Here is an 18,442-nt window from a genome sequence, read left to right on the forward strand (position 1 = left end):
TAGGAGGATCATGAAGCGGTGTTCAAAAACATGAAGAGCCTGAAAAGATTTGCAAGATATGAAGAGCTTCAAAATGTGTCAAAAATATGAGGAGCATGAAACGGTCTGAAAAATAGGAGGAGCATGAAACGGTGATCAAAATCATGAAGAGCCTGAAAAGGTGTGAAAAATATGAAGAGCTTCAAAAGGTGTGAAATACATGAGGAGCATGAAACGGTCTGAAAAATATGAGATTCATGAAGTTCTGTGGAAAAACATGAAGAGACTGAAAAGGTGTGAAAAATATGAAGAGCTTCAAAAGGTGTGAAATACATGAGGAGCACGAAACGGTCTGAAAAATAGGAGGAGCATGAAGCGCTGTTGAAAAATATGAAGAGCCTGAAAAGGTGTGAAAAATATGAAGAGCTTCAAAAGGTGTGAAATACATGAGGAGCATGAAACGGTCTGAAAAATAGGAGGAGAATGAAGAGGTCTGAAAAAGATGAAGAGCCTGAAAAGGTGTGAAAAATATGAAGAGCTTCAAAAGGTGTGAAATACATGAGGAGCATGAAACTCTCTGCAAAATACGAGCAGCATGAAGCGGTGTTCAAAAATATGAAGAGACTGAAAAGGTGTGAAAAATGTGAAGATCTTCAAAACGTGTGAAAAATATGAGGAGCATGAAAAAGTCTTAAAAATAGGAGGAGCAAGAAGCAGTGTTGAAAAACATGAAGAACAGGAAAAGGAGTGAAAAATATGATGGGCTTCAAAAGGTGTGAAAAACATGAGGAGCAGGAAATGGTCTGAAAAATAGGAGGAGCATGAAAATGTCTGAAAAATAGGAGGAGCAAGAAACGGTGTTCAGAAACATGAAGAGCCTGAAAAGGTGTGAAAAATATGATGAGCTTCAAAAGGTGTGAAAAACATGAGGAGCAGGAAATGGTCTGAAAAATAGGAGGAGCATGAAAATGTCTGAAAAATAGGAGGAGCAAGAAACGGTGTTCAGAAACATGAAGAGCCTGAAAAGATGTGAAAAATATGAAGAGCTTCAAAAGTTGTGAAAAACATGAGGAGCATGAAACGGTCTGAAAAATAGGAGGAGGATGTAGCGGTGTTCAAAATATTAAGAGCCTGAAAAGGTGTGAAAAATATGAAGAGCTTCAAATAGTGTCAAAAATATGAGGAGCATGAAACGGTCTGAAAAATATGAGGAGCATGAAACGGTGTTCAAAAACATGAAGAGCCTGAAAACGTTTTAAAAAATATGAAGAGCTTCAAAAAGTGTCAAAAATATGAGGAGCATGAAAAGGTCTGAAAAATAGGAGGAGCATGAAGCCGTGTTCAAAAACATGAAGAGCCTGAAAAGATGTGAAATATATGAAGAGATTCAAATGGTGTCAAAAATATGAGGATTTTGAAACTGTCTGAAAAAAAGGAGGAGCAAGAAAAGGTGTTCAAAAACATGAAGAGCCTGAAAAGGTGTTAAAAATATGAAGAGCTTCAAAAGGTATAAAAAATATGAGGAGCTTGATTAGGAGTTCAAAAACATGAAGAGCCTGAAAAGGTGTGAACAATATGAGGAGCTTCAAAAGCTGTGAAAAATATGAAGAGCTTCAAAAGGTTTCAAATATTGAGGAGCATGAAACTGTCCGAAAAATAGGAGGACCATGAAAGTGGTGAAAAACATGAAGAGACTGAAAAGGTGTGAAAAATATGAAGAGCTTCAAAAGGTGTCAAAAATATGAGGAGCATGAAACGGTCTGAAAAATATGAGGAGCATGAAACGGTGTTCAAAAACATGAAGAGCCTGAAAACGTTTTAAAAAATATGAAGAGCTTCAAAAAGTGTCAAAAATATGAGGAGCATGAAAAGGTCTGAAAAATAGGAGGAGCATGAAGCCGTGTTCAAAAACATGAAGAGCCTGAAAAGGTGTGAAATATATGAAGAGCTTCAAAAGGCGTCAAAAATATGAGGAGCATGAAACGGTCTGAAAAATATGAGGAGCATGAAACGGTGTTCAAAAACATGAAGAGCCTGAAAACGTTTTAAAAAATATGAAGAGCTTCAAAAATTGTCAAAAATATGAGGAGCATGAAAAGGTCTGAAAAATAGGAGGAGCATGAAGCCGTGTTCAAAAACATGAAGAGCCTGAAAAGATGTGAAATATATGAAGAGCTTCAAAAGGCGTCAAAAATATGAGGAGCATGAAACGGTCTGAAAAATATGAGGAGCATGAAACGGTGTTCAAAAACATGAAGAGCCTGAAAACGTTTTAAAAAATATGAAGAGCTTCAAAAATTGTCAAAAATATGAGGAGCATGAAAAGGTCTGAAAAATAGGAGGAGCATGAAGCCGTGTTCAAAAACATGAAGAGCCTGAAAAGATGTGAAATATATGAAGAGCTTCAAAAATTGTCAAAAATATGAGGAGCATGAAACGACCTGAAAAATAGGAGGAGAATGAAGCGGTATTCAAAAACATGAAGAGCCTGAAAAGTTGTGAAATATACGAAGAGCTTCAAAAAGTGTCAAAAATATGAGGAGCATGAAACGGTGTGAAAAATAGGAGGAGCATGAAGCGGTGTTGAAAAACATGAAGAGCCTGAAACGGTTTGAAAAATATGAAAAGCTTCAAAAGGTGTCATAATTAGTAGTAGTATGAAACAATGTTCAAAAATTTGAAGAGCCTGAAAATGTGTAAAATATGAAGAGCTTAAAAGGTGTCAAAAATATGAGGAGCATGAAAGATTTTAAAAATAGTAGTAGCATGAAGCGGTGTTCAACAACTTGAAGAGCCTGAAAGGTGTGAAAAATATGAACGGCTTCAAAACGTGTCAAATATATGAGGAGCATGAAAAGGTCTGAAAAATACGAGGAGCATGAATCGGTGTTAAAAGACATGAAGAGCCTGAAAAGGTGTGAACAATATGAAGAGCCTCAAAACGTGTCAAAATATGAGGAGCAAGAAACTGTGTTGAAAAAATGAAGAGCATGAATAGGTGTGAAAAATTTGAAGAGCTTCAAAATATTTAAAAAATATGAGGAGCAATAAACGGTGTGAAAAATAGGAGGAGCATGAAGCGGTATGAAAAATATGAAGAGCCTGAAAAGGTGTGAAAAATATGAAGAGCTTGAAAACGTGTCAAATATATGAGGAGCATGAAACGGTCTGAAAAGTAAGAGGAGCATGAAACGGTGTTGAAAAACATGAAGAGCCTTAAACGGTGTGAATAATATGAAGAGCTTCAAAAGCTGTAAAAATTATGAAGAGCATAGAACGGTCTGAAAAATAGGAGGAGCATGAAGCGGTGTTGAAAAACATGAAGAGCCTGATAAGGTGTGAAAAATATGAAGAGCTTCAAAAGGTGTCAAAAATATGAGGAGCATGAAACGGTTGAAAAAAAAAGGAGGAGCATGAAATGGCGTTCCAAAATATGAAGAGCTTGAAAAGGTATGAAAAATATGAAGAGCTTAAAGGGGTCAAAAATATGAGGAGCATGAAACGGTCTCAAAAATCGGAGGAGCATGAAGCAGTGTTCAAAAACATGGAGAGCCTGAAAAGGTATGAAAAATATGAAGAGCTTCAAAAGGTGTCAAAATTATGAGGAGCATGAAACGGTCTGAAAAATAGGAGGAGCATGAAAAGGTTTTCAAAAACATGAAGAGCCTGAAAAGGTGTGAAAAATATGAGGAGCTTCAAAAGGTGTGAAATACAGGATAAGCATGAAATGGTGTGCAAAATAGGAGGAGCATGAAGCGGTCTGAAAATAGGAGGAGCATGAAGCATTGTTGAAAAACATGAAGAGCCTGAAAAGGTGTGAAAAATATGAAGAGCTTCCAAGATTGTCAAAAATATGAGGACCATGAAACGGTCTGAAAAATAGGAGGAGCAAGAAACGGTGTTCAAGAACAAGAAGAGCATGAAAAGGTGTTTAAAATATGAAGAGCTTCAAAAGATGTGAAAAATATGAGGAACATGAAACCGTGTGAAAAATTGGAAGAGCATGAAGAGGTCTTGAAAAACATGAAGAGCCTGAAAAGGTGTGAAAAATATAAAGAGCTTCAAAAGGTGTCAAAAATATGAGTAGCATGAAACGGTCTGAAAATAGGAGGAGCATGAAACGGTGTTGAAATACATGAAGAGCCTGAAAAGGTGTGAAAAATATGAAGAGCTTCAAAAGGTGTGAAAATTATGAGGAGCACGAAACGGTCTGAAAATTAGGAGGATCATGAAGCGGTGTAGAAAAATATGAAGAGCCTGAAAAGGTATGAAAAATTTGAAGAGCTTCAAAAGGTGTCAAAAATGAGATGAGCTTGAAACGGTGTGAAAAATAGGAGGACATGAAGCGGGGTTGAAAATCATGAAGAGCGTGAAAAGGTGTGAAAAATATGAAGAGGTTCAAAAGGTGTGAAAAATATGAAGAGCTTCAAAATGTGTCAAAAATATGTGGAACTTGAAACGGTCTAAAAATTACGAGGAGCATGAAGCGGTGTTGAAAAACATGAAGAGCATGAAAAGTTGTGAAAAATATGAAGAGCTTCTAATAGTGTCAAAAATATGAGGAGCTTCAAGAGGTGTCAAAATTGAGATGAGCATGAAACGGTGTAAAGAATAGGAGGAGCTTGAAGCCGTGTTGAAAATCACGAAGAGCCTGAAAAGGTGTGAAAAATATGAAGAGCTTCAAAACGTGTCAAATATATGAAGAGCATGAAACAGTCTGAATAATATGAGGAGCATGAAGCGGCGTTCAAAAACATAAGAGCCTGAAAATGTGTGAAAAATATGAAGAGCTTCAAAAAGTGTGAAAAATGTGAGGAGCATGAAACGATCTGAAAAATCGGAGGAGCATGAAGTGGTGTTCAAAAACAAGAAGAGCCTGAAAAGGTGTGAAAATATGAAGAGTTTCAAAAGCTGTCAAATATATGAGGAGCATGAAATGGACTGAAAAATAGGAGGTGCATGAGTGGTGTTGAAAAACATGAAGAGCCTGAAAAGTTGTGAAATATATGAAGAGCTTCAAAAGGTGTCAAAAATATGAGGAGCATGAAACAGTCTGAAAAATAGGAGGAGCGTGAAACTCTGTTGAAAAAATGAAGTGCATGAAAAGGGGTGAAAAATATGAAGATCTTAAAAAGGTGTCAAAAATAGGAGTAGCATGAAACGGTGTTCAAAAACATGAAGATCCTGAATAGGAGTGAAAAATATGAAGAGTTTCAAAAGGTGGCAAAAATATGAGGAGCATGAAACGGTCTTAAAAATAGGAAGAACATGAAACGTTGTTGAAAAACATGAAGAGCATGAAAAGGTTTGAAAAATATGAAGTGCTTCAAAAGGTGTCAAAATTAGGAGTAGCATGAAACGGTGTTTAAAACTTGAAGAGCCTGAAAAGGTGTGAAAAATATGAAGAGCTTAAAAGGTGTCAAAAATATGAGGAGCAGGAAATGGTCTGAAAAAAAAGAGGAGCACGAAACGGTGTTGAAAAACATGAAGAGACTGAAATGATGTGAAAAATATGAAGAGCTTCAAAAGGTGTGAAAAATATGAGGAGCATGAAACGGTCTGAAAAATAGAAGGAGCATGAAGCGGTGTTGAAAAACATGAAGATCATGAAAAGGTGTGAAAAATATGAAGAGCTGCAAAAGGTGTGAAAAATATGTGGAACATGAAACGGTCTGAAAAAAAGGAGGAGTATGAAACAGTGATTAAAAACATCAAGAGCCTGAAAAGGTGTGAAAAATATGAAGAGCTTCAAAAGGTGTCAAAAATAGGAGTAGCATGAAACGGTGTTCGAAATCTTGAAGAGCCTGAAAAGTTGTGAAAAATATGAAGAGCTTCAAAAGGTGTCAAAAATATCAGGAGCATGAAACGGTCTGAAAAATAGGAGGAGCATGAAACGGTATTGAAAAACATGAAGATCAGGAAAAGGAATGAAAAATATGATGAGCTTCAAAAGGTGTGAAGAATATGAGGAACATGAAGCGGTGTTCAAAAACATGAAGAGCTTAAAAAGTGTGAAATATATGAAGAGCTTCAATAGGTGTGAAAAATAGGAGGAGCATGAAGCGCTGTTCAAAAACATGAAGAACCTGAAAAGGTGTGAAATATATGAAGAGCTTCAAAAGGTGTCAAAATACGAGGAGCATGAAATAGTCTGAAAATAGGAGGGGCAGGAAACGGTGTTGACAAACATGAAGAGCATGAAAAGGTGTGAAAAATATGAAGAGCTTCAAAAGGGGTCAAAAATATGACGAGCATGAGGTGGAATGAAAAAAGGGGGAGCATGAAGCGGTGTTCAAAAACATGAATCCTGAAATGATGAGAAAAATATGAAGAGCTTAAAAAGGTGTGAAAAATATGAGGAGCATGAAACGGTCTGAAAAATAGGAGGAGCATGAAAAGGTGTTAAAAAACATGAAGAGCCTGAAAAGGTGTGAAAAATATGAAGACCTTCAAAAGGTGACAAAAATATGAGGAGCATGAAACGGTCTAAAAATTAGGAGGAGCATGAAGCCGTGTTCAAAAACATGAAGAGCCTGCAAAGGTGTGAAAAATATTAAGAGCTTCAAAAGGTGTCAAAAATATGAGGAGCATGAATCGGTGTTCAAAAACATGAAGAGTCGGAAAGGTGTGAAAAATATGAAGAGCTTCAAAAGGTGTCAAAATTATGAGGAGCATGAAACGGGCTGAAAAATAGTAGAAGCATCAAACGGTGTTCAAGAACATGCAGAGCCTGAAAAGGTGTGAAAAATATGAAGAGCTTCAAAAGGTGTCAAAAATATGAGTAGCATGAAACGGTCCTAAAAATAGGAGGAGCATCAAACGGTCTTCAAGAACATGCAGAGCCTGAAAAGGTGTGAAAAATATGAAGAGCTTCAAAATGTGTCAAAAATATGAGGAGCATGAAACGGTCTGAAAAATAGGAAGATCATAAAGCGGTGTTAAAAATATGAAGAGCCTGAAAAGGTGTGCAAAATATGAAGAGCTTCAAAAGGTGTGAAATATATGAGGAGCATGAAACGGTCTGAAAAATGGAAGGAGTATGAAGCGGTGTTGAAAAACATGAGGAGCCTGAAAATGTGTGAAAACTATGAAGAGCTTCAAAATGTGTGAAAAATCTGAGTAGCATGAAACGGTCTGAAAAATAGGAGGAGCATGAAGCGATGTTGAAAAAATGAAGAGCCTGAAAAGGTGTGAAAAATATGAAGTTCTTCAAACCGTGTCAAAAATATGAGGAGCATGAAAAGGTCTGAAAAATAGAAGGAGCATGAAGCGGTGTTGAAAAACATGAAGAGCCTGAAAAGGTGTGAAAAATATGAAGAGCTTCAAAAGGTGTCAAAAATATGAGGAGCATGAAACGGACTGAAAAATAGGAGGAGCATCAAACGGTGTTCAAGAACATGCAGAGCCTGAAAAGGTGTGAAAAATATTAAGAGCTTCTAAAGGTTTCAAAAATATGAGGGGCATGAAACGGTCTGAAAAATAGGAGGAGCATGAAGCGGTGATGAAAACATGTACAGCCTGAAAACGTGTGTAATATATTAAGAGCTTCAAAAGGTGTGAAAAATATGAGGAGCATGAAACAGTCTGAAAAATAGGAGGAGAATGAAGTGGTGTTGAAAAACATGAAGAGCCTGAAAATGTGTGAAAAATTGAAGAGCTTCAAAATGTGTCAAAAATATGAGGAGCATGAAACGGTCTCAAAAATAGGAGGAGCATGAAACGGTGTTCAAAAACATGAAGAGCCGGAAAAGTTGTGAAAAATATGAAGAGCTTCAAAAGGTGTCAAAAATATGAGGAGCATGAAACGGTCTGAAAAATAGGACGAGCATGAAACGGTCTTAAAAAAAGGAGGAGCATGAAGTGGTGTTGAAAAACATGAAGAGCCTGAAAAGGTGTTCAAAAATATGAAGAGCCTGAAAAGGTTTGAAAAATATGAAGAGCTTCAAAAGGTGTGAAAAATATGAAGAGCTTCAAAAGGTGTGAAAGATATGAAGAGCTTCAAAAGGTGTCAAAAATGAGAGGAACATGAAACGGTCTGAAAAATAGGAGGAGCATGAAGCGGTGTTTAAAACTTGAAGAGCCTGAAAAGGTGTGAAAAATATGAAGAGCTTAAAAGGTGTCAAAAATATGAGGAGCAATAAATGGTCTGAAAAATAGGAGGAGCATGAAACGGTGTTGAAAAACAAGAAGAGACTGAAATGATGTGAAAAATATGAAGAGCTTCAAAAGGTGTGAAAAATGAGGAGCATGAAAAGGTCTGAAAAATAGAAGGAGCATGAAGCCGTGTTGAAAAACATGAAGATCATGAAAAGGTGTGAAAAACATGAAGAGCCTGCAAAGGTGTGAAAAATATGAAGAGCTTCAAAAGGTGTCAAATATATGAGGAGCATGAATCGGTGTTCAAAAACATGAAGAGTCTGAAAAGGTGTGAAAAATATGAAGAGCTTCAAAAGGTGTGAAAAATATTAGGAGCATGAAGCGGTGTTGAAAAACATGAAGAGCCTGAAAAGGAGTGAAAAATATGAGGAGCATGAAACGGTCTGAAAATAGGAGGAGCATGAAGCGGTGTTCAAAAACATGAAGATCCTGAAAACGTGTGAAAAATATGAAGAGTTTCAAAAGGTGTGAAAAATATGATGAGCATGAAATAGTGATCAAATACATGAAGAGCCTGAAAAGGTGTGAAAAAAATGAAGAGCTTCAAAAGCTGTCAAAAATATGAGGAGCATGAAACGTTCTCAACAATAGTAGGAGCATGAAGTGTTGTTCAAAAACATGAAGATCCTGAAAACGTGTGAAAAGTATGAAGAGCTTCAAAAGGTGTCAAAAGTATGAGGAGCATGAAACGGACTGAAAAATAGGAGGAGCATGAAGTGGTGTTGAAAACCATGAAGAGCCTGAAAAGGTGTGAAAAATATGAAGAGCTTCAAAAGGTGTCAAAAATATAGGAGCATGAAACAGTCTGAATTGTAGGATGAGAATGAAACGGTTTTGAAAAAGGTGAAGAGCATGAAGGGGAGTGAAATATATGAAGAGCTTCAAAAGGTGTCAAAAATATGAGAAGCATGAAACAGTCTGAAAAATAGGAGGAGGATGAAGCCGTGTTCAAAACCAGGGAGAGCCTGAAAAGGTGTGAAAAATATGAAGAGCTTCAAAAGGTGTGAAAAATATGAAGAGCTTCAAAAGGTGTCAAAAATATGAGGAGCATGAAACGGTCTAACAAATAGGAGGAGCGTGAAACGGTGTTGAAATACATGAAGAGCCTGAAAAGGTGTGAAAAATAGGAAGAGATTCAAAAGGTGTCAATAATATTTGGAGCATGAAACGGTCTGAAAAATAGGAGAAGCATGAAGTAGTGTTGACAACCATGAAGATACTTAAAAGGTGTGAAAAATATGAAGTTCTTCAAACCGTGTCAAAATTATGAGGAGCATGAAACGGTCTGAAAAATAGGAGGAGCATGAAAAGGTTTTCAAAAACATGAAGAGCCTGAAAAGGTGTGAAAAATATGAGGAGCTTCAAAAGGTGTGAAATACAGGATAAGCATGAAATGGTGTGCAAAATAGGAGGAGCATGAAGCGGTCTGAAAATAGGAGGAGCATGAAGCATTGTTGAAAAACATGAAGAGCCTGAAAAGGTGTGAAAAATATGAAGAGCTTCCAAGATTGTCAAAAATATGAGGACCATGAAACGGTCTGAAAAATAGGAGGAGCAAGAAACGGTGTTCAAGAACAAGAAGAGCATGAAAAGGTGTTTAAAATATGAAGAGCTTCAAAAGATGTGAAAAATATGAGGAACATGAAACCGTGTGAAAAATTGGAAGAGCATGAAGAGGTGTTGAAAAACATGAAGAGCCTGAAAAGGTGTGAAAAATATAAAGAGCTTCAAAAGGTGTCAAAAATATGAGTAGCATGAAACGGTCTGAAAATAGGAGGAGCATGAAACGGTGTTGAAATACATGAAGAGCCTGAAAAGGTGTGAAAAATAGGAAGAGATTCAAAAGGTGTCAATAATATTTGGAGCATGAAACGGTCTGAAAAATAGGAGAAGCATGAAGTAGTGTTGACAACCATGAAGATACTTAAAAGGTGTGAAAAATATGAAGAGCTTCAAAAGGTGTGAAATACATAAGGAGGATGAAACTGTCTGAAAAATAGGCGGAGCATGAAGCGGTGTTGAAAAACTTGAAGATCCTGAAAAGGTTTGAAAAATATGAAGAGCTTCAAAAGGTGTGAAAATTATGAGGAGCACGAAACGGTCTGAAACATAGGAGGATCATGAAGCGGTGTAGAAAAATATGAAGAGCCTGAAAAGGTATGAAAAATTTGAAGAGCTTCAAAAGGTGTCAAAAATGAGATGAGCATGAAACGGTGTGAAAAATAGGAGGACATGAAGCGGGGTTGAAAATCATGAAGAGCGTGAAAAGGTGTGAAAAATATGAAGAGGTTCAAAAGGTGTGAAAAATATGAAGAGCTTCAAAATGTGTCAAAAATATGTGGAACTTGAAACGGTCTAAAAATTACGAGGAGCATGAAGCGGTGTTGAAAAACATGAAGAGCATGAAAAGTTGTGAAAAATATGAAGAGCTTCTAATAGTGTCAAAAATATGAGGAGCTTCAAGAGGTGTCAAAATTGAGATGAGCATGAAACGGTGTAAAGAATAGGAGGAGCTTGAAGCCGTGTTGAAAATCACGAAGAGCCTGAAAAGGTGTGAAAAATATGAGGAGCATGAAATGGTCTGAAAAATAGGACGAGCATGAAACGGTGTTCTAAAAAATGAAGAGCCTGAAAAGGTGTGAAAAATATGAAGTTCTTCAAAACGTGTCAAAAATATGAGGAGCATGAAAAGGTCTGAAAAATGCAAGGAGCATGAAGCGGTGTTGAAAAACATGAAGAGCCTGAAAGGTGTGAAAAATATGAAGAGCTTCAAAAGGTGTCAAAAATATGAGGAGCATGAAACGGTCTGAAAAATAGGAGGAGCATCAAACGGTGTTCAAGAACATGCAGAGCCTGAAAAGGTGTGAAAAATATTAAGAGCTTCTAAAGATTTCAAAAATATGAGGAGCATGAAACGGTCTGAAAAATAGGAGGAGCATGAAGCGGTGATGAAAACATGTACAGCCTGAAAACGTGTGTAATATATTAAGAGCTTCAAAAGGTGTGAAAAATATGAGGAGCATGAAACGGTCTGAAAAATAGGAGGAGAATGAAGCGGTGTTGAAAAATATGAAGAGCCTGAAAAGGTGTGAAAAATTGAAGAGCTTCAAAATGTGTCAAAAATATGAGGAGGATGAAAACGTGTCAAAAATAGGAGGAGCATGAAACGGTGTTCAAAAACATGAAGAGCCGGAAAAGTTGTGAAAAATATGAAGAGCTTCAAAAGGTGTCAAAAATATGAGGAGCATGAAACGGTCTGAAAAATAGGAGGAGCATGAAACGGTCTTAAAAAAGGAGGAGCATGAAGTGGTGTTGAAAAACATGAAGAGCCTGAAAAGGTGTGAAAAATATGAAGAGCTTCAAAAGGTGTGAAAAATATGAGGAGCATGAAATGATCTGAAAAATAGGAGGAGAATGAAACCGTGTTCAAAAACATGAAGTGTCTGAAAAGGTGTGAAAAATATGAAGAGCTTCAAAACGTGTCAAATATATGAAGAGCATGAAACAGTCTGAATAATATGAGGAGCATGAAGCGGCATTCAAAAACATAAGAGCCTGAAAATGTGTGAAAAATATGAAGAGCTTCAAAAAGTGTGAAAAATGTGAGGAGCATGAAACGATCTGAAAAATCGGAGGAGCATGAAGTGGTGTTCAAAAACAAGAAGAGCCTGAAAAGGTGTGAAAATATGAAGAGGTTCAAAAGCTGTCAAATATATGAGGAGCATGAAATGGTCTGAAAAATAGGAGGTGCATGAGTGGTGTTGAAAAACATGAAGAGCCTGAAAAGTTGTGAAATATATGAAGAGCTTCAAAAGGTGTCAAAAATATGAGGAGCATGAAACAGTCTGAAAAATAGGAGGAGCGTGAAACTCTGTTGAAAAAATGAAGTGCATGAAAAGGGGTGAAAAATATGAAGATCTTAAAAAGGTGTCAAAAATAGGAGTAGCATGAAACGGTGTTCAAAAACATGAAGATCCTGAATAGGAGTGAAAAATATGAAGAGTTTCAAAAGGTGGCAAAAATATGAGGAGCATGAAACGGTCTTAAAAATAGGAAGAACATGAAACGTTGTTGAAAAACATGAAAAGCATGAAAAGGTTTGAAAAATATGAAGTGCTTCAAAAGGTGTCAAAATTAGGAGTAGCATGAAACGGTGTTTAAAACTTGAAGAGCCTGAAAAGGTGTGAAAAATATGAAGAGCTTAAAAGGTGTCAAAAATATGAGGAGCAGGAAATGGTCTGAAAAAAAAAGAGGAGCACGAAACGGTGTTGAAAACATGAAGAGACTGAAATGATGTGAAAAATATGAAGAGCTTCAAAAGGTGTGAAAAATATGAGGAGCATGAAACGGTCTGAAAAATAGAAGGAGCATGAAGCCGTGTTGAAAAACATGAAGATCATGAAAAGGTGTGAAAAATATGAAGAGCTGCAAAAGGTGTGAAAAATATGTGGAACATGAAACGGTCTGAAAAAAAGGAGGAGTATGAAACAGTGATTAAAAACATCAAGAGCCTGAAAAGGTGTGAAAAATATGAAGAGCTTCAAAAGGTGTCAAAAATAGGAGTAGCATGAAACGGTGTTCGAAATCTTGAAGAGCCTGAAAAGTTGTGAAAAATATGAAGAGCTTCAAAAGGTGTCAAAAATATCAGGAGCATGAAAAGGTCTGAAAAATAGGAGGAGCATGAAACGGTATTGAAAAACATGAAGATCAGGAAAAGGAATGAAAAATATGATGAGCTTCAAAAGGTGTGAAGAATATGAGGAACATGAAGCGGTGTTCAAAAACATGAAGAGCTTAAAAAGTGTGAAATATATGAAGAGCTTCAATAGGTGTGAAAAATAGGAGGAGCATGAAGCGCTGTTCAAAAACATGAAGAAGCTGAAAAGGTGTGAAATATATGAAGAGCTTCAAAAGGTGTCAAAATACGAAGAGCATGAAATAGTCTGAAAATAGGAGGAGCAGGAAACGGTGTTGACAAACATGAAGAGCATGAAAAGGTGTGAAAAATATGAAGAGCTTCAAAAGGGGTGAAAAATATGACGAGCATGAGGTGGAATGAAAAAAGGGGGAGCATGAAGTGGTGTTCAAAAACATGAATCCTGAAATGATGAGAAAAATATGAAGAGCTTAAAAAGGTGTGAAAAATATGAGGAGCATGAAACGGTCTGAAAAATAGGAGGAGCATGAAAAGGTGTTAAAAAACATGAAGAGCCTGAAAAGGTGTGAAAAATATGAAGACCTTCAAAAGGTGACAAAAATATGAGGAGCATGAAACGGTCTAAAAATTAGGAGGAGCATGAAGCCGTGTTCAAAAACATGAAGAGCCCGCAAAGGTGTGAAAAATATTAAGAGCTTCAAAAGGTGTCAAAAATATGAGGAGCATGAATCGGTGTTCAAAAACATGAAGAGTCGGAAAGGTGTGAAAAATATGAAGAGCTTCAAAAGGTGTCAAAATTATGAGGAGCATGAAACGGGCTGAAAAATAGTAGAAGCATCAAACGGTGTTCAAGAACATGCAGAGCCTGAAAAGGTGTGAAAAATATGAAGAGCTTCAAAAGGTGTCAAAAATATGAGTAGCATGAAACGGTCCTAAAAATAGGAGGAGCATCAAACGGTCTTTAAGAACATGCAGAGCCTGAAAAGGTGTGAAAAATATGAAGAGCTTCAAAATGTGTCAAAAATATGAGGAGCATGAAACGGTCTGAAAAATAGGAAGATCATAAAGCGGTGTTAAAAATATGAAGAGCCTGAAAAGGTGTGCAAAATATGAAGAGCTTCAAAAGGTGTGAAATATATGAGGAGCATGAAACGGTCTGAAAAATGGGAGGAGTATGAAGCGGTGTTGAAAAACATGAGGAGCCTGAAAATGTGTGAAAACTATGAAGAGCTTCATAATGTGTGAAAAATCTGAGTAGCATGAAACGGTCTGAAAAATAGGAGGAGCATGAAGCGGTGTTGAAAAAATGAAGAGCCTGAAAAGGTGTGAAAAATATGAAGTTCTTCAAACCGTGTCAAAAATATGAGGAGCATGAAAAGGTCTGAAAAATAGAAGGAGCATGAAGCGGTGTTGAAAAACATGAAGAGCCTGAAAAGGTGTGAAAAATATGAAGAGCTTCTAAAGGTTTCAAAAATATGAGGGGCATGAAACGGTCTGAAAAATAGGAGGAGCATGAAGCGGTGATGAAAACATGTACAGCCTGAAAACGTGTGTAATATATTAAGAGCTTCAAAAGGTGTGAAAAATATGAGGAGCATGAAACAGTCTGAAAAATAGGAGGAGAATGAAGTAGTGTTGAAAAACATGAAGAGCCTGAAAATGTGTGAAAAATTGAAGAGCTTCAAAATGTGTCAAAAATATGAGGAGCATGAAACGGTCTCAAAAATAGGAGGAGCATGAAACGGTGTTCAAAAACATGAAGAGCCGGAAAAGTTGTGAAAAATATGAAGAGCTTCAAAAGGTGTCAAAAATATGAGGAGCATGAAACGGTCTGAAAAATAGGACGAGCATGAAACGGTCTTAAAAAAAGGAGGAGCATGAAGTGGTGTTGAAAAACATGAAGAGCCTGAAAAGGTGTTCAAAAATATGAAGAGCCTGAAAAGGTTTGAAAAATATGAAGAGCTTCAAAAGGTGTGAAAAATATGAAGAGCTTCAAAAGGTGTGAAAGATATGAAGAGCTTCAAAAGATGTCAAAAATGAGAGGAACATGAAACGGTCTGAAAAATAGGAGGAGCATGAAGCGGTGTTTAAAACTTGAAGAGCCTGAAAAGGTGTGAAAAATATGAAGAGCTTAAAAGGTGTGAAAAATATGAGGAGCAATAAATGGTCTGAAAAATAGGAGGAGCATGAAACGGTGTTGAAAAACAAGAAGAGACTGAAATGATGTGAAAAATATGAAGAGCTTCAAAAGGTGTGAAAAATGAGGAGCATGAAAAGGTCTGAAAAATAGAAGGAGCATGAAGCCGTGTTGAAAAACATGAAGATCATGAAAAGGTGTGAAAAACATGAAGAGCCTGCAAAGGTGTGAAAAATATGAAGAGCTTCAAAAGGTGTCAAATATATGAGGAGCATGAATCGGTGTTCAAAAACATGAAGAGTCTGAAAAGGTGTGAAAAATATGAAGAGCTTCAAAAGGTGTGAAAAATATTAGGAGCATGAAGCGGTGTTGAAAAACATGAAGAGCCTGAAAAGGAGTGAAAAATATGAGGAGCATGAAATGGGCTGAAAATAGGAGGAGCATGAAGCGGTGTTCAAAAACATGAAGATCCTGAAAACGTGTGAAAAATATGAAGAGTTTCAAAAGGTGTGAAAAATATGATGAGCATGAAATAGTGATCAAATACATGAAGAGCCTGAAAAGGTGTGAAAAAAATGAAGAGCTTCAAAAGGTGTCAAAAATATGAGGAGCATGAAACGGTCGGTAAAATAGGAGAAGCATGATGTGGTGTCGAAAAACATGAAGAGCCTGAAAAGATGTGAAAAATATGAAGAGCTTCAAAAGGTGTGAAAAATATGAAGAGGTTCAAAAGGTGTCAAAAATGAGATTAGCATGAAACGGTCTGAATAATAGGAGGCGCATGAAGTGGTGTTGAAAAACATGAAGAGCCTGAAAAGGTGTCAAAAATATGAAGAGCTTCAAAAGGTGTCAAAAATATGAAGAGCATGAAACGGTCGGAAAAATAGGAGGAGCATGAAGTGGTGTTGATAAACATAAAGAGCCTGAAAAGGTGTGAAAAATATGACGAGATTCAAAAAGTGTCAAAAATATGAGGAGCATATAACGGTCTGAAAAATAGGAGGAGCATGAAGTGGTGTTGAAAAACATGAAGAGCCTGAAAACGTGTGAAAAATATCAAGAGCTTCAAAAGGTGTGAAAAATATGAAGGGCTTCAAAAGTTGTCAAAAATGACATGAGAATGAAACTGTCTGAAAAATAGGAGGAGCATGAAGTGGTGGTGAAAAAATGAAGAGCCTGAAAAGGTGTGAAAAATATAAAGAGCTTCAAAAGGTGTGAAAAATATGAAAGGTTCAAAAGGTGTCAAAAATGAGATGAGCATGAAACGGTCTGAAAAATAGGAGGACCATGAAGTTGTGTTGAAAAACATGAAGAGCCTGAAAAGGTGTGAAAAATATGAAGAGCTTGAAAAGGTGTCAAAAATGAGATGAGCATGAAGAGATCTGAAAAATACGAGGAGCATGAAATGGTGTTCAATACATGAAGAGCCTGAAAAGGTGTTAAAAACTATAAAGAGCATCAAAAGGTGTGAAATAAATGAGGAGCATGTAACGGTCTGATAAATATGAGGAGCTTGAAGCTGTGTTCAAAAACAAAAAGAGCCTGAAAAGGTGTGAAAAATATGAAGAGCTTCAAAAGGTGTGAAATACATGAGGAGCATGAAACGGGCTGAAAAATAGGAGGAGCATGAAGCGATGTTGAAAAACATGAAGAGCCTGAAAATGTGTGAAAAATATGAAGATCTTCAAAAGGTGTGAAATACAGGAGGAGCATGATTTGATGTTGAAAAACATGAAGAGCCTGAAAAGGTGTGAAAAATATGAAGAGCTTCAAAGGTGTCAAAAATATGATGAGCATGAAACGGTCAGAAAATTAGGAGGAGCTTGAAGCGGTGTTCAAAAACATGGAGAGCCTGAAAAGGTATGAAAAATATGAAGAGTTTCAAAAGGTGTGAAAAATATGAAGAGCTTCAAAAGGTGTCAAAAATGAGATGAGCATGAAACGGTCATAAAAGAGGAGGAGCTTGAAGTGGTGTTGAAAAACATGAAGAGCCTGAAAATGTGTGAAAAAAAGCAGGAGCTTCAAAAGGTGTCAAAAATATGAGGAGCATGAAACGGTCTGAAAAATAGGAGGAACATGTAGCGGCGTTCAAAAACATGAAGAGCCTGAAAAGGTGTGAAAAATATACTGAGGTTCAAAAGGTGTCAAAAATATGAGGAGCATGAAACGTTCTCAAAAATAGGAGGAGCATGAAATGGTGTTCAAAAACATGAAGAGCCTGGAAAGGTGTGAAAATATGAAGAGCCTCAAAACGTGTCAAAAAGATGAGGAGCATGAAACGATCTGAAAAATAGGAGGATCATGAAGCAGTGTTGAAAAACATGAAGAGCCTGGAAAGGTGTGAAAAATATGAAGAGCTTCAAAAGGTGTGAAGGAAATGAAGAGCTTCAAAAGGTGTAAAAAACGAGATGAGCATGAAACGGTCTGAAAAATAGTAGGAGCATGAAGAGGTGATGAAAAACATGAAGAGCCTGAAATGGTGTGAATAATATGAAGAGCTTCAAAAGGTGTGAAATACATGAGGAGCATGAAATGGCCTGAACAATTGGCGGAGCATGAAGCGGTGTTGAAAAACATGAAGAGCCTGAAAAGTTGTGAAAATAAGAAGAGCTTCAAAAGGTGTCAAAAATATGAAGAGCATGAAACGGTCTGAAAAATAAGAGGAGGATTAAGTGGTGCTGAAAAACATGAAGAGCCTGAAAAGGTGTGAAAAATATGAAGCGCTTCAAAAGGTATCAAAAATATGAGGAGCATGAAACGGTCTGAAAAATAAGAGGAGCATGAAGTGGTGCTGAAAAACATGAAGAGGCTGAAAAGGTGTGAAAAATATGAAGAGCTTCAAAAGGTGTCAAAATATGGGAAGCATGAAACGGTCTGTAAAATAGAGGGATCATGAAGCGGTGCTGAAAAACATGAAGAGCCTGAAAAGGTGTGCAAAATATGAAGGCCTTCAAATGGTGTAAAATATATGAGGAGCATGAAACGGTCGGAAAAAAAGGAGGAGCATGGAACGGTGTTCAGAAAAGGTGTGAAAAATAAGAAGAGCTTCAAAAGGTGTGAAACATATGAGTAGCATGAAACGGGCTGAAAAAGAGGAGGAGCATGAAGCAGTGTTGAAAACAAGAAGAGCCTATAAACGTATGAACAATATGAAGAGCTTCAAAAGTTGTGAAAAATATGAAGAGCTTCAAAATGTGTCAAAAATGGAATGAGCATGAAACGGTCTGAAAAATAAGAGGAGCATGAAGTGTTGTTGAAAAACATCAAGTGCCTAAAAAGGTGTGAAAAATATGATGAGCTTCAAAAGGTGTGAAGGAAATGAAGAGCTTCAAAAGGTGTAAAAAATGAGATGAGCAAGAAACGGTCTGAAAAATAGTAGGAGCATGAAGAGGTGATGAAAAACATGAAGAGCCTGAAATGGTGTGAATAATATGAAGAGCTTCAAAAGGTGTGAAATACATGAGGAGCATGGAACGGACTGAAAAATAGGAGGAGCATGATGCTGTGCACAA

The sequence above is a fragment of the Dama dama genome, chromosome 16 (genome assembly GCF_033118175.1).
Source record: "Dama dama isolate Ldn47 chromosome 16, ASM3311817v1, whole genome shotgun sequence".
Classification (NCBI taxonomy): domain Eukaryota; kingdom Metazoa; phylum Chordata; class Mammalia; order Artiodactyla; family Cervidae; genus Dama; species Dama dama.